General features: G+C 37.8%; 1 long non-coding RNA gene across 1 annotated transcript in view; it reads left to right on the top strand.

Annotated features, from left to right (window-relative positions):
• Nucleotides 1-409: 409 nt before the first annotated feature.
• LOC139826990 (uncharacterized) overlaps nucleotides 410-13,939 on the top strand; it is a 57,307-nt gene continuing 43,777 nt past the window's right edge. The window contains exons 1-2 of the long non-coding RNA XR_011737159.1: nucleotides 410-484; nucleotides 5,320-5,451. This is a non-coding gene — a long non-coding RNA (uncharacterized lncRNA). The remainder of the gene's footprint in view (nucleotides 485-5,319; nucleotides 5,452-13,939) is intronic.

Here is a 13,939-nt window from a genome sequence, read left to right as displayed (position 1 = left end):
AGAAGCTTTGTGAAAAGCAGCTGTTGGGATTAATTGTTCCATCTAACTAGCTGGATCTTCAAGGACTGGTATAACTCAATCTGCAAAGAAACATTTTCTATCTGGGAAATTTCCTGATGTAAAATATCTGTTTCTCTTTTGTTAACAGTCCACAGATAAAGAACTGTACTTACTTACTCATGACATTTATAAAACACTTATTCTGTCATCCTCTTTTAAATAAAATTTCATTTATACTTTTGTAGTACAGAGTTTGTATAAATTTATAATAGTCAGTAGAAATAAGTAAAACAAGTGAGGTACTTGTTATTCTATCATTTATACTCTAAATTATGTAGAAATTGATCAAACTATTGAAATAAAATATTTACATTTGAACATATTTGTCATTCTTTTGCTTAACTTCTAGATAGCTTATACCTGAAGAGAATTAGAAAGAGGAAAGAGAACTGGAAAGAGAATGGATGAGGAACTGATTTCTCAGGTCAGTGTTTTTTTGTTGTATATATGGAATGTAAATTGAGAAATACAGTAAGTTACAATGCCTTTGATTACAGTAGCCTCTCCCTCTTTCTGCTGAGCCCTGTGTGTTTAAGGCACTTGCTGGTCTTTTATGGTGTCCAGGAGTTGCTAAATGAGTTAAAAAATCTGTAAAAACCTTCCACCAAACTACCTTGGTTATTTGCAAAGATCAAGGAAGGATTTTGTTTGTTTATTTTCTGGAGAGATGGATTGAAAGATTTTAAAAGGTGACAAGCCAGTCAGGAGGGTTTGGAGTACTTAGGAGATCCTTGATAGCTGATAATTGAAGAAAATAATTCATCAAACAGGGCTGACAGGCATCTCTTCTTTCCTTTGAACCTTCAGTGTTGATAAGGATGTTTTATAGGATGTCATTTATAATAAAATTTGTTTTTCAGATATCTGATTTATAGGTAGGGTATGAGGGACATAACAAAAAGTGACTGTACCTTCCTTTGAACAAAGTTGAACAAATATCAATGTCATACAGATCTGCCTTTCAGCAATTTTTTTCACAAATCCAGTGGCAAAAAAAAATCTCTGGAGTCAGTCAGAAACCCTGTCAGCAGTAGGCTGCACGTCTATGTGCGAAACCAATAGACTATTCACGGAAACTTGGTAATTAATGACTGAATATTTTGAAAGATTTTGTTAGTAACAATTCAAGGAGAAGTGGGGAAAAGGATGGCGTATGCATATTTCGCCAGCAAGGTGGATAGCGACTTTAAAGAACATTAAAATATTTCAAGTTCTTTCTAAGGTTTTTCTTGGATGAAGCAAGTGACTGCATCCTGGAATATTTCATTGAAGGCTGCTTTTGTCAACTAGAGAAGCAACAAGAGAAGGCTCACCTCCCTTTTTGCTTACAGAAAGTTTTATATTTGCTAAGATTATATATTTTAAACACTTTATATAACAGTCCAGGCACTAATGTTACGAAGTCACTCAGTGTACATGTATTGAAGAAATTATACAGTGCTAACAGTCAGCAGCAAGAGGTGGGCTCAAGTTTTTCTGGAGACAAAAACAGTCATTGTGAGACAACTGAAAATTGATCTTTCCCTCTCTTGCTTCCTTTCCTTGCTTGAAAATGGCCGTGTCTGCTAGTTGTAGGCAGGAACCCCCAAACTGATGTTAGCTGATAGAAACAACAGGAAAAAATACAATTCTGTCTGGTAACATACCAACCCAACATATGTCAGTCATTCAGTCACTCATTTCTTCCATCACACCATTATTTCTGTTTTATTATGCTCTCTTTCTCAATCTAAGTATATAACATACTCACATTGGATTAATTTGACAAGATTCTTTTTTCCTGCAAGTGCCTGCACAGTACGTCTTGTTCTTCTGGTATGGCAGTATTTATAAATAAAAAATAATAAAGAAAAATATTTTTTCTTAGGAGAACATAGTAAATAGATGCGTAAAATTTAAGCTGCAGCCTTCTCATCCACTTGCTAAACATATGTACTTCATCTGCAAGACAAGCAGAACCTGGGATGTGAGTAGCAAAGCAGAATTTGACCCTCACTGGGTTTGTAAATAAACCTAAGGAGAATTTTTTATCCATGTACTAAAAGGACATTAAAAAGTAAACTGGAATTGGTGCTATTGATTTGGCTCTAGTATTAACTTCTTTGCAAGGCTACTGCAGTCTCTGGGACTTTTGGGATTTTCAACAGATGCATGGTTTTTGCCAGAGAAGATGGATGTGGGAAAACTACAGTAAGCTGGGCTCATTTCCATTATGCTTAGAGGCCTTTCCTGCTGCCACTGAGGTTAGAGCAAGAGGTCCAAGTTAAAGCATCCACCTGTTAAACTTTGCATGACACAAAATTTGTTATTCTAAACCTATGAGAAAATTAGAAACAAATCCTGTGATTTCAGGAGTGAAAGAAATCAAAAGTAGTCAAACAACAAGAAAAGTCAAAGTGAATAAACAATGACAGGATAGGGAAAAAAAGAGGGATGTAGCTGGTGACAGGACAATGTGGGTTATGACAATATAGGTAAGAAAGGGTCTTGGCCAGATCTAGGTGAAAGCAGTTACAGTACAGAACCAAAATGCTTTGAGGATGGGCTGCTTCTGAGGCAATGAGTGAAGCGAAGGACTGCCTCAAAGGCTGAGAAAATCTTTTCATCTTTCAAGCAGTGTGTATGAGCTATTTATTTTATGGATCTTGCAAGCCATTGCTCTGATGAGTTGAGAAGGCGAGATTGACTTCGCTGGCCCTTGGTGAACTTCCACTCTGGGGTTCAGCAGCGAATCTCCCTTCCTTCACTATCTCAAGAGCATGCCTAATTTACACAATCTATCTCCTTCTGTACAACTTCCACTGGAGTCAATGGGAGCTGTGTGCCTGAAGCCAAGGGCAGAATTTGGCTCAGAGAGAGTATAACAGCTCCAGTGCTTTGCCAAATGAAATACATTTAGAGTCTGACATGCACAGTTGGATGCAGTAAGTAAAAAATCAGTTTTGCTGGGTACAAGGCTTCACTGACTAGTGCTACTTCCTTCTCATCATTGTTAAAAGATGTACTTTGTAAGAAAAACCTGTGCTAGATCAAATTGAAGACTTATTTTACCTACTGTTCATAGAGTGGTATTTTATGTAGTTCCTTAGTTTCCAGTGCTTTGTCGCTTAGGACTTTCTCTGTCAGAGGCCACATTTTTTATTTACCTCTGCACTGATCATGATAAAAGTAGTGCCAAGTTTAATTGCTTTCTTTCTCACAGTTCCTTGAAACACAGTTCTTTTAACTCATTCCAAATTATTTCCAAAAATTCAGCAGTAGTAGAAGCACCACTGACTAATATGATCTGTACCTCATTTAAAACAGCCATTCAGCTTGTCTAGTCACTGCTGAACAACAAATATTTTACTACTAAGTCACAGTATCTCACAGTCCACCAGTGTCAAGAATATAGATTCTTATGTGGCTTTTTCTTGTGACATTCGTGTCAAGAAAAGCTATTCCAAACTACATGCAAATGACTACCTTGTGGAAGTAGCCTTTTAGTCTTCTTTTTCCTATTACATATAGGTAATTCCTATGGGATCACCTTGTAATTATAAAGATTAATTAGACAGAATTGCACATATGAACAAGAACTCAGCTATTCACAGACTTTTACAGCGTACAAGTCTTCCATGGGAACCATTAGCTGTGGCAGTTCGTTCTTCCCTAAAAACACAATGACTTACTGCTATTTTCCTAAACAAATATCTTTAGAAAAACACAGTGCTTTTGAGTGTTAACTGCATACTCCTAAAGTGATATGGGTTTGTTTCTGCATTGAGGTTTTTTGAGGCTTTTGTTTTCTTTTCCTCTGTGAGACTTCCACATCTATTCCCTAGTGTTGTGGGGTTTTATTTTTATTTATTTATTTATTTATTTAGTCATTGCCTTTAAATTCACAGTTCCCACCTCTTGTGAAGAAATCCAAATGAGTAAACACCTTCACTTGAAATTATTTTCATATGAACCAACAATTCTTTCAGCTTTCTTAAAACAGCCAGTCTGCACTCCAGTAAGGAATCTGGTCTCCCTGACCCATCGAAGTTCAGGACTTGTATCAGCTGTTTCCTTTGAAGCAAGAACAATGGGAAATTCTGCCAGATGAAAACATTGATTTTGGATTATGCGATGGTTTACCTACTTCTGTGCAGTTCAGCATACAAGACCAGATTATTTGTTGGTTTTTTTTTTAATTACGTCATCACTTTGTGCAGTGTTCCCAGAAAGCAGGTCCTTTCTAGCTAGGTGTTCCAAGAATGGAACTGTCAAAAATTTCACAGATGCAAAGAGACTGGTATGGAAAAAAAAACAACAACAAGGTGAAAATGTTTTGATTAAAACAATGGAAGATGTTTGGGATTCTTTTTCCCCTCAACATGTGGATTTTAATAACTGCTGTTTGCTATTAATTACAGAACATGCTGCACCTTCTAATAAACATGTCAGAGGAGAATCAGGCTAATTTGTTATATTCCCCTTTGGATATGATTCCCATATACACAATATTTAGACTAAATCCTGTGACTACTTTTTTAAAATTTTTTTCCATTGACAGCTTAGGGAGGCAAGTTCTTAGCAGTCTGAACTACAGGGGATCTGAATCACTGATCATGCTCATAAGCTAAAATGCCACACTGTACATGACTGTGAAGTTAGATGCCTAGAATAGACCACAGACGCCTAACTCATATGCATTTTTTTGAGCAATTAAACCTTAGCACTTGATGTTGAAAGCCTTCATGTATGTGTGAAGTTAGCTTTCAGCATGTGAAAAAGTTTGCACAGCCTGTAAGAAGGAGAGAGGGAAGCATTGGTGAGATTAGAACATTATGTAACGTAGTGACTATCACCTCAGAGGATCTTAAAATATTGTCTGCAACATCTGAAATATTCCCATATAAGATTTCATTATATGATGTACAGCTTTTAGTGAGATGTGTCACAGCAGTTTTTTTTTTTTATTCACATTTGTACTACATGTACTGTACTACAAGGGAAGAAACCTATACGGAACAGACAAAGAAATGGAAAAATCAAAAGCCTGTATATGAATAATTAAATAGCACAAAGTTATTGCAATCCAAACATATTTTTAATTAATCAGAACAAATCAAAAAACCTTGAGTAAAATATAATTAATTTTATAGAAGTTTCAGAGCTTCCTAATAGAATAAATCTCTTGAGTGAAATATTTCGGTAATGACTATCATAAAGGAGACTGCTTTAGAGTGCAATAATGTATTCTGAAAGAGTCTTTTTTTCTGTGTCAGATAGGAAGAAGATGTCATTATATTTGGCAGTGTAATCATTGTGCCTAATACTCAATGAGCTGTAGCTGAGTAAACCTGGAATGCACATCAATACTTCCGGAGTACCTGCCACTCTGCCTCTAAACCCACAGTCACTGTGAGTATGTTCCCATACTCTCTTTTCTTTTTTTCCTTGCTATCTCACTTGACATCCTGAATATATCAGAGAAAGGCTGAACTGATGAAAAATATCTGAGATAAGCATCTAAGAGTCAGTCCTTTACTTGCATTACTTGTTACTTTGGTAAATCCTACTTGTTGCCATCCACAAATAGAGCAGGGTTTTTTTATTTGTTCTTATTTCTATCGTCTGACACATTTCCAAATTTATGACTGCTTTGAAAACCAGGATTCCTGGAAGTGAGTGAAGATAGGAGATATTTGCTACAGCTTTGATACATTCATTTTCCAGAGGTATTACTGTACATGAGTAATGTGAGAAGATTGTGATCCTCTGCCATTCATTATTGATATGAACCTGCATCTAAGAAAATTCGCTAAAAATACCACAAAGTTCATGTTCATTATGTACTACACTGGCCAACTATTCTCATTAATTTTGAAAATGCATGCAATTTATATTGGTACTGAATACACACTAATGCATGGAATGGTCTGATTGATTGCACAGGGAAGGAGCAGATGGTCTTTGCCTTGAGGAGTTTACCACCTGAAAATACAAAAGAAACACTGGGCGAGGGTGTGTACATGCAAATGAAGGGCTCACCACACAGGAGCAGAGTGAGGATGAAAAAGGTTGAGTCACAGGAGAGGAATGAGCAACAACCTGTCAGGAAACACCCTGCAAGTTCCAAACATTTTTATTTTTGTTTGATAGGGGTTTGGGTAGGTGGAGATCAGTCAAACAGGACAAAGAAAAGGCAGGGAGAGAGAAGGGAGAGCATTTGGGGATATAGAGAAGAGAAGGGGGAGCAGGCGTCCGATGAAGATGAGGGTAGAGAAAGGGAGAGAGGTGTGCGGGCGAGATGGGATTGCAACAATAAGCATGTGGGAAAGGATAATTAAAAATCACACGCGTATGTCAGCCGTTAAGCCTCTTTTACCTTTGCTGTGTCGGCTTCATTGTCAGACTGGATCCTCCCTGTAGTCTCTTCCTCATTCCAGGCTGCTCCTGTCATTGTTTAACACAGTTGTGCATGAACCGTGCGTGCAGGCTGAAGCCATAAAATTATACAGTGCACTTAATTGAAAGATTGAAAAATTGCTTTACAGCGACAGTCTACACAATGGTTGACACTTAGGGATTGATCTTAGTCTACCGTATTCAGTAAGTGCAATATAATGTTGTAACTTTTAAGTATGAAAACAATGATTTTTCCTTTGGCAGATGGAAATTGTTCTTACACCACATTAACTTTTAAGGCTGGAAAGGGAACTTCTCCCTTTACATACCACTTTTAAAGATTCAGATAGCTAATAATATTTCTCACTAATGCTTGAGACAGAAAGCCCTACCCTCAAAACCAGTCTGTGTGTGTATTTGCTTAGCAAGGGATATATTAAATTTGTTTAATATTGAAATGTTTTCCTTATGTGTGGAGAGTTTTCAACCTTTGCTTTCAAAACTGATAGTAGATTTATCATAAATAAATATTCTGCTGAGAAATACCAGATCAGCTCTAAGTCTCTTGTCACTGGCACCCTTCCTTTCTCAGGGAAACAAAATGCAACTAAGACCCAATTTTATCAGTCTTTTTCCTTGCTCTCCACAACTTGTTTGCATACAGAAGCTTGGTCTTCTGAAAAGCTACATTAAACTGGAAGTGTTTGAAAGGGAGAGTCTGTGTCCTCTCATTTCTTCCATAAAACATTATGAAATCAGTAAAGTAGGTCCAAACAGCATCTAAATTGTTTGAATAGTGACAGTATAATGACTCAACCATAGATAAGCTGCATGCCTACTTATTTAAGTTCAGTTACTGGCTGCCAAAGTTACACTCAGGAGATCCCAGTATCTCCAATCCTTAATTTTATTTTCCAGTCAAAATACGAAATAACAAAGAAAACCCAAACAAACCATTCTTCTCTGCATGAAGACAATTTTTTTTCCAGTTCAGTAAATTCGGTCCTTCTATCTGTAAGCTCAGCATTTGCATTGTCAGCACTTACTCTTCTAAGTAGAATTAGAAAAACAAAACATCAATGGAAAATCAAGCTGATTTCAATATTGCTCAACAAAGCAGGAATTGTCTGATGCTGTAGGAACTTCTTATTCTATTTTCTCTAAACAGCAGGGTAGGATCACTTTCGTAATAAGATATATCATTTTCTCTAGAAATTATACTGAACACTGCAGTTTGGTGCGTGCCATTTATAAATACTTGAATTTCATAATTGTTTCCATACAAGATGGAGACAGAATGCACTAAAACTCCTGACGTATTGAGTGTTCATACTACTGAAGTCTCACTTTCAGTACGTAGTGTCAAACTCACATCTTTTGATCACATATGCTTAACAACTCATGTTAGAATAAACTTTTTTATTTACTTTTCAAACAGCTTCTCTCATGAAAGTGAAGATAATGGCACACTATTTGCAGCCTGTGTGGTAACACTTCCTTCAAACTAACACCTTTACCCAGAGCTCATTAAATGAGCTCTTGCATGCCTTCAATACAAAGGGAATAGTTTCAGGATGAGCACTGGATGTCTGATCTCCTTTTACACAGATTATCCTATTTTGGTCCCTGCTCTAGGCATTGCATGAGTGAACTTAGTCTTGAAATACTGTGGCAAGTAATGGCTTCTTCCTCTCTCTTATTAAACTGTCACAGAACATATCTGAGAACCAGATATTCCACCACAGTGTATTAAGATATTTAAGAGATCGTGTAGGAATTCTCACAATAGAAAAACGGAAATGTTCATCCTCTACCAACTTACAAATTACAATTCTTCGTAAACATTTTTTTTTTCAGCTTTGTAAAATTAAAACCTTTCCATGAATTAAAGAATGAATGTTAAAGTGAATTTGTTATACATGTAATATATTTAAAAATCTGAGTCTGACTCTGACTGAATGAGATGTGATCACTTTGTCAGTAATCCTGCTATCTTTTTTTAACACAAACCCACTAATTTTGAAAACGTAACTCCAAACATCTCTGGTTTGTTTTAATTTTTCTTTTCCTTTCATAACTTTTCAAATTGCAACTTCCGATTCCCAGCTAGTGAAGGAGAATCTCATTCCTGTAGAGTAAGTAGGGACCTCATTTCAAGAGAGGGAGGAGACACCAGACACAAGGGTGAGCCTTTTGGAAAGTGTAGTTGGTAACATCATGGTTGGATCTCAAATAGGTGCTTATTTTGTTTAAGGTTTTACTTCACTGCTATTAAATAAATCCATGGATCTAGATGCTGTTGTTGAAATATACACCTAAATAAATTTGAGTTTTCTCTTTATTTTGGCCAAATCTCCATTTTGCATATAGATCTCTGAACTAAGGGTCCTGGTGGGATGAGAGTGGCACAACGAGACAGCTAAAGAAGACATGCACCTCCTTTACGCATTCAAAGAGTTAAGGAACTGCAGCAGCATCTGCATTCTTCTGATTAATCATTCCTGACTTACCTCCTGAGTTAAATGATGACAACCATGGGACTTATCCCATCCTTATGTATTTCCCAGCAAAAGAACATTCAGTCTGTACTTAGGTCAGTAGGCTTGCCTGACTGCCATGACAGGACTTCTTTCTAACTGAACCAGCAAAAAACATTGTCTAGTCTCTATCTAGACCTGTATCTATGAAAGATACAAGCTTCAGCTTGGTGATAGAAAGCATCATGAAGTAGAACAGTGAACAATGCTAAGACATTCACAGTCCTACATTTCTGATACACATTATTATTTATACTTGTTATTGCAAGAAGTACCTTGAAGCTCTGTCCAAGCATTGCCAACGAATCAAGAACCACTGTACGGGTTGTCACAGACACCCATAAGAGAACACAGCTCGTGCACTGAAGACGTTAAATTTAAAAAGGATGACAAATACTGAGCAGATGATTGGGACCTGAAACCAAAAGAGTTATCAAAAATATTTGCTACACATCACAAATCTGTGGTAGAGTCCTGAATAGACCACTGTATGGCATGTTGACTTGTGTTTAAGCATAAAAATTTGTTTTTTTCAATGTAGATGTTAGAAATTTAAAGTTATGGTAACAATGGTGCATAAGCAACTATTGCATTATTACTCAGATGATAAGATGTCTCCTAGAACTTACAGTTGCAATTTTGATTAGATCCAAACTCGATGTTATATGCTGCATAGCTGAGCATTATAGCGAACACCTTTTTGACACCTGAAAGGATTTTAGGTGCAGTTTGGAACCATGAGGTGAATACCTAAGTTCCACTTTAAAAAGTGAGAAGCAAAGAGTAGGGAATTCATGTGAATTTTCTCCCTGGGGGGATGTATCAAGTGAAGACCCCTCAGGGGCCTTTACTAGATCATGTACCTTTCAACATAGCCATAAATTACACGGACAGAGAGCAACTAACTGAAAGACATTTATCTAAGCATCATAAGTTATTAAATACAGTAAGAATAAGAAGCTTCCTGCAAAAGTCGTTGTAGAAGGACCTCACTGAACTGAGTGAACGGGCGATTGACTGACAAGTCAAAAACAATACAGTAAAGCTGAAAATGGCAGAGGGAATGACAATGATGAAAAGTGTGGAATGGCTTCAATACAACAGGTAACTTAATAGACAAGGACTCTTGAGATTGAAAAAGAAACAATTTAACTGGTATATAAAATCACAGAATAATTTGGGTTAGAAGCGACCTTCAAAGGTCATCTAGTCCAACCCCCCTACAATGAGCAGGGACATCTTCAACTAGATCAGGTTGCTCAGAGACCAGTCCAGCCTGGCCTGGAATGTCTGCAGGGATGGGGCATCTGCCACCTCTCTGGGCAACCTGGGCCAGTGTTTCACCACCCTCATTTTAAAAAATTTCTTCCTCACGTCTAATCTGAATCTCCCTTCTTTTAGTTTAAAACCATTAACCCTTGTTCTATTGCAACAAGCCCTGCCAAAGAGTTTGTCCCCATCTTTCTTATAAGCCCCCCTTATGTACTAAAAGGCTACAAAAAAGTCTCCCCAGAGCCTCCTTTTTCCCCAGGCTGAACAACCCCAACTCTCCCAGCCTGTCCTCATAGATCAGATGTTCCAGCCCTCTGATCATTTTTGTGGCCTGCTCTGGACTTGCTCCAGCAGGTCCATATCCTTCTTGTGCTGCGAGACCCAGAGCCGAATTCAGGACTCCAGGTCCAGAATAGAGGGGGACAATCACCTCACTTGACCTGCTGGCCACACTTCTTTTGATGCAGCCCAGGATACTGTTAGCTTTCTGGGTGCAAGCACATATTGCCAGCTCATGTCCCACTTTTCATCCACCAGTACTCCCAAGTCCTTCTTGGCAGGGCTACTCTCAATTCCTTTATCCCCCAGCCTATATTGATACTGGGATTTGTTATTACCAAGGTACAGGACCTTGCACCTCGCCTTATTGTGCCTTATGAGATTCACATAGACCCACTACTCAAGCTTTTCCTTCTGGATGGCATCTCATCCCTCAGGTGTGTCAACTGCACCACTCATCTTGATGTCATCTGTAAATTTGCTGAGGGTGCACTTGATCCCACTATGTCATTGATGAAGATATTAAAAAGTACTTGTCCCAATATGGACCACTGAGGGACACTGCGTGTTACTGGTGTCCGTCCAGACATCGTGCCATTGACTGCTAGTCTCTGGGTGAGACGATCCAGCTAATTCATCATCCACTGGACAATCTACCCAGCAAATCCATACCTCTCCAATTTAGAGAAGGATGTTGTGGGGTCTGTGCCAAAGGCTTTACAGAAGTTCACATAGATAACATCCGTAGCCATTCCTCTGTCCACTGATGTAGTTAGTTCATCGTAGAAGACCACTATGTTGGTCACGTAGGACTTGCCTTTGGTGAAGTTATGTTTGGTGTCTTGAATCACCTCCCTGTACAAAACCTTTCTGACCCTGGCTCAGAAAGGCTTTCTTCTGCAAGTTTATGGAGGATGAGAGAGTAAACATATGCTAGTCCTGTTTTCTAAGCAGCTGCTGTTGGTCACAGCCACACACAATATTGCAATAGGTAGATTTTTTTTATCCTGCCCCTTTGCAGCTGTTCTTAGGGTATTGTAAACAATGAATAGGCATAATTAGGTCTGTCAGTATAACTCATAGCAACTCACATGCTGAGTAGGAAACCATCTAAACCAGCCATACATATGCTCAGGACAGGTCTGTCACAGTGGTGAACTCCCATTTAACCTCAGAGGTAACACAGGGTCCTATTTGAGTGTGCAATGGTGCTTTCACTGGAAGATGATGGACCTTAGCAGGAAACAGCACCAAACAGGGTCAGGCCTCAAAATATAATTAGGTAGGAAGCTCTTATCAGATAATATTTTGCTTTGAGCAGATTGCGAAACCTCACTCAGGCAATTTGGCTGCTTTTACCTCACCCAGCAGCAAAGAGAGGACAAAGGCAGGATCGGCTCTGCGGTAGGGTTCTGCAGATTTCATTCTTGCGTCGTGTGGCTCAGAAAATGAGCTCAGTCTTACTGAAGTCGAGGCTGATTTGCAAGCATGCTGTCTTTCCTGGATCTTACTGCCTTTATAAGCCAAATGCTGGCTGGAGTCAAGTGTTGCATCAGCAGGTTTTGGAATGGGTAACGGCAGGCCCTTTAGGGATCTTCTGTGGTGTGCAGTGTTCTCAAGAGCAATTGGATTCCCTTCATCTGCCACATTACCATTTCAGACTTGAAATAAAAAAGAAGTCAGGCTTGATTTAAAATTATATACAAAAAGAAAAAAAATAAAAGCATTCCACTTCATCAAACGGCCTTGCAATATGTTTGGCAGCTTTGACAGGAAGTTTCTGGGGTGAAAAAAAAATAAAAGAAAGAAAAATTGAGTGAAGTTTATGAGTGTTTTTACAAAATGTTATTTTCCCTCCTCCAAACCTCTGGCATTGCAGGTGAAGCATTATGCAGCTGGTATCTTGACTTACCATTCGCTCTCAGGCTCTGCAGGGAGCGTCAGTCCATCAGCCCTGATGTTCAGAGCAAAGCTGTGAAAACAAACCGCAGTAGATTAGTTGGGCTGCTGACCAGGTTATTTAGTGCTAACCATTTTGCGTGCCCTTACATTTCAACCAAACAATTACCCTTTTCCATTCTTCTATTTGTGCATGCACTTATCAAGGAAAACAGTGTTTGCAAGGGGACATTTTATTAAATAAGATGATTCATTGAAGAAGCATTTTTTTGACTCTAGTATGCCAATATATTCTGCTCTTTAATTAAGAAGGCAAACAACAAAGAAGACAAATATCAAAGTGTTAGTTATCTGAAATTACTTGATTGTCTGAAAGAGAAATTAAAGATAATTCTACAAATGTTGGAGCCTGATTCTTCCATTTTGAGCAGTTGTTCTCATATTGATAGCTTGGTTGTTTACAATAAGGTCACTCATGAAGCAAGTGCTATTTTGTGAAAATTAGTATTGGTTTATAGCCTTTAAAATTAAAATAAAAATTGATGAGGTAGATAGTTCAAAACTGAACATTTCTATCTCCATTTATTTTTTTCTCACCTTCCAGAAATGTTTTAAAATGATTTGTCAACTTGATTTGTCCCTTTTTTATAACTTAATATGTTTGTGGTTAGAAGTAATGGCAGATGAATGAAGTAGAGCCGTCATTTCTAGGGTGAAATCACAGGGAATTAGAGAGGAATTGTTACCCAACTTTTTATTAAAGGCACCAGGGATCATGTTCCCTTAAAAGAAAACACTATGCAATGTGCTTTGAAAATCGCTTTCATTTTTTTTGACATTTTAGAACTACAGCACTTTCTAAAGGGTTGTCATTTGTTCTTAAGTATTGAGACTTAGCATCAACTTTTTATTTAGTGCAGCAGCAGAAAACATTGAGCATGCCCTGGCTTTGTTGTGAATGAGTAGATGTTGTCAAGTTACAATTGTTTTAAGAAATTCCCTGAGGTATTCATTCTGCTTTTGTTACTTTAAGGCTTATGCTCTTATTTTTTAGCCTCCAGGGTTTCTGTTGAATTATATGCAGATAGTACTTGTTCATAACTATCCATGAAGAACCTTGGCTAATAATATAATTATCAATTGCTCTGAGGAACAGTATGATTTACTGTTACCATGCACATGCATGCTACAAGGTTAGTATTTGTGACAAGTCCGACTCAAGATTAATAATTTGCATCTTGTCCAAGTGATTGATTTCAAACTGGCTTGGAGAAAGGAGGAGAAATAAAATAATCTCAAATACATTTCTCAGACTCTGTACAGAATGGCAGATTTGTCTTGTCTGTGCAGAAAAATTGATATGACAAATTGTCAAAAGATCCTCCAGAGATGTGCACCAGCACTAGAGATCAAATTTTATCCTTTCCCCATTTTGAAGCATTAATTTTAAGCTTTCAAATAGAGTATGCAAACAGGAAGGAGAGATTACAGCAGGAAGAAAGGAGTTAAAGAGG

The sequence above is a fragment of the Patagioenas fasciata genome, chromosome 1 (genome assembly GCF_037038585.1).
Source record: "Patagioenas fasciata isolate bPatFas1 chromosome 1, bPatFas1.hap1, whole genome shotgun sequence".
NCBI classification, from domain to species: domain Eukaryota; kingdom Metazoa; phylum Chordata; class Aves; order Columbiformes; family Columbidae; genus Patagioenas; species Patagioenas fasciata.
This window is presented reverse-complemented; position numbering and strand designations above follow the sequence as displayed.